This window comes from Mandrillus leucophaeus, unplaced genomic scaffold, assembly GCF_000951045.1.
Source record: "Mandrillus leucophaeus isolate KB7577 unplaced genomic scaffold, Mleu.le_1.0 Scaffold448, whole genome shotgun sequence".
Classification (NCBI taxonomy): domain Eukaryota; kingdom Metazoa; phylum Chordata; class Mammalia; order Primates; family Cercopithecidae; genus Mandrillus; species Mandrillus leucophaeus.
The window spans coordinates 2,271,662-2,273,890 of NW_012104787.1; the positions used below are offsets into that span (position 1 = coordinate 2,271,662).

The 2,229-nt window shown below is 52.3% G+C and overlaps 1 pseudogene across 1 annotated transcript; it reads left to right on the forward strand.

The window, feature by feature from the left end:
* LOC105549621 lies at positions 1-1,784 on the forward strand (annotated as a pseudogene). Its single transcript, XR_001007578.1, has one exon. The product of XR_001007578.1 is annotated as an ADP-ribosylation factor 1 pseudogene (transcript).
* Positions 1,785-2,229: the final 445 nt, after the last annotated feature.

The following is a 2,229-nucleotide window of genomic DNA, read 5'->3' on the forward strand; positions in this document are numbered from 1 at the left end:
GTGGGAGCGAAACCAACGCCTGGCTCGGAGCAGCAGCCTCTGAGGTGTCCCCGGCCAGTGTCCTTCCACCTGTCCACAAGCATGGGGAACATCTTCGTCAACCTCTTCACGGGCCTTTTTGGCAACAAAGAAATGCGCATCCTCGTGGCGAGTCTGGATGCTGCGGGGAAGACCATGATCCTGTACAAGCTTAAGCTGGGTGAGATCGTGACCACCATTCCCGCCACAGGCTTCAACGGGGAAACCGTGGAATACAAGAACATCAGCTTCACTGTGTGGGACGTGGGTGGCCAGGACAAGATCCGGCCCCTGTGGTGCCACTACTTCCAGAACACACAAGGCCTGAGCTTCGTGGTGGACAGCAATGACAGAGAACGCGTGAACGAGGCCCGTGAGGAGCTCATGAGGATGCTGGCCGAGGACGAGCTCCGGGATGCTGTCCTCCTGGTGTTTGCCAACAAGCAGGACCTCCCCAATGCCATGAATGCAGCTGAGATCACAGACAAGCTGGGGCTGCACTCCCTATGCCACAGGAACTGGTACATTCAGGCCACCTGTGCCACCAGCGGTGACGGGCTCTATGAAGCACCGGACTGGCTGTCCAATCAGCTCCGGAACCAGAAGTAAATGCAACCCCCCTCCCCCTCACTCTTCTTGCCCTCTGCTTTACTCTCATGTGGCAAACGTGCAGCTCGTGGTGTGAGTGCCAGAAGCTGCCTCCGTGGTTTGGTCACCGTGTGCATCGCACCGTGCTGTAAATGTGGCAGATGCAGGCTGCGGCCAGGCTTTTTATTTAATGTAAATAGCTTTTGTTTCCAATGAGGCAGTTTCTGGTGCTCCTATGCAATATTACTCAGCTTTTTCTTATTGTAGAAAGAAAAATCAACTCACTGTTCAGTGCTGAGAGGGGGATGTAGGCCCATGGGCACCTGGCCTCCAGGAGTCGCTGTGTTGGGAGAGCCGGGCACGCCCTTGGCTTTAGAGCTGTGTTGAAATCCATTTTGGTGGTTGGTTTTTAACCCAAACTCAGTGCGTTTTTAAAAATAGTTAAGAATCCAAGTCGAGAACACTTGAACACACAGAAGGGAGACCCCGCCTAGCATAGATTTGCAGTTATGGCCTGGATGCCGGTCGCCAGCCCAGCGGCTCCCCTCAGGAACATGAGGTGGTGGTGGCGAAGCAGACCGCGGTCAATTTTGCATGGCCACAGTAGAGATCCCCGCAACTCGCTTGTCCTCGGGTCACCCTGCTTTCCATAGCCATGTGCTTATCTCTGTGCTCCCACAGTTCCCAGGGGCCAGGCTGGGAGCCCACAGCCACCCCACTCTCTCGCAGGCTGCCCCACCCACCTTCAGGCAGCCTATGGGACCCAGGGCCCCATCTATCCCTCGGTCACCGTGTGGCCACAGTGGGTCCATCATCCCCAACACTCATGCTCGCTCAGACACTTTGGCAGGATGTCTGGGGCCTCACCAGCGGGAGCGCGTTCAAGCTGGGCAGGCGGTCCACCTAGACCCACAGCCCCTCGGGAGCACCCCACCTCTGTGTGTGATGTAGCTTTCTCTCCCTCAGCCTGCAAGGGTCCGATTTGCCATAGAAAAAGGCAACCTCTACTTTTTTCTTTTGTATTTTGATAAACACTGAAGAAGCTGGAGCTGTAAAATTTATCTTGAGGAAACCTCAGAACTGGTCTATCTGGTGTCATGGAACCTCTTACTGCTTTCAATACACGATTAGTAATCAACTGTTTTGTATACTTGTTTTCAGTTTTCATTTCGACAAACAAGCACTGTAATTATAGCTATTAGAATAAAATCTCTTAACTATTTCAAAAAAAAATTAAAGAAAAAAAAAACAAAAAAAAAACAAACAAAAAAACACAAATGGCCGGTGCGATTGCCGTCAGTAGCAGCAGGCTGTGAAACAGTAGGCTGCCGGGTTCGGGAGATAGTGTGGATAATGTCCGTTTTGTTTTTTTTTTTAAATTTTTCGAGACAGATTCTGGCTCTGTTGCCCAGGCTGGAGTGCAGTGGCACAATCTCGGCTCACTGCAAGCTCCGCCTCCCGGTTCACACCATTCTCCTGCCTCAGCTTCCTGAGTAGGTGGGACTACAGACGCCTGCCACCATGCCTGGCTAATTTTTTGTGTTTTCTTTTTAGTAGAGATGGGGTTTCATCGTGTTAGCCAGGATGGTCTTGATCTCCTGACCTCGTGATCCGCCCACCTCA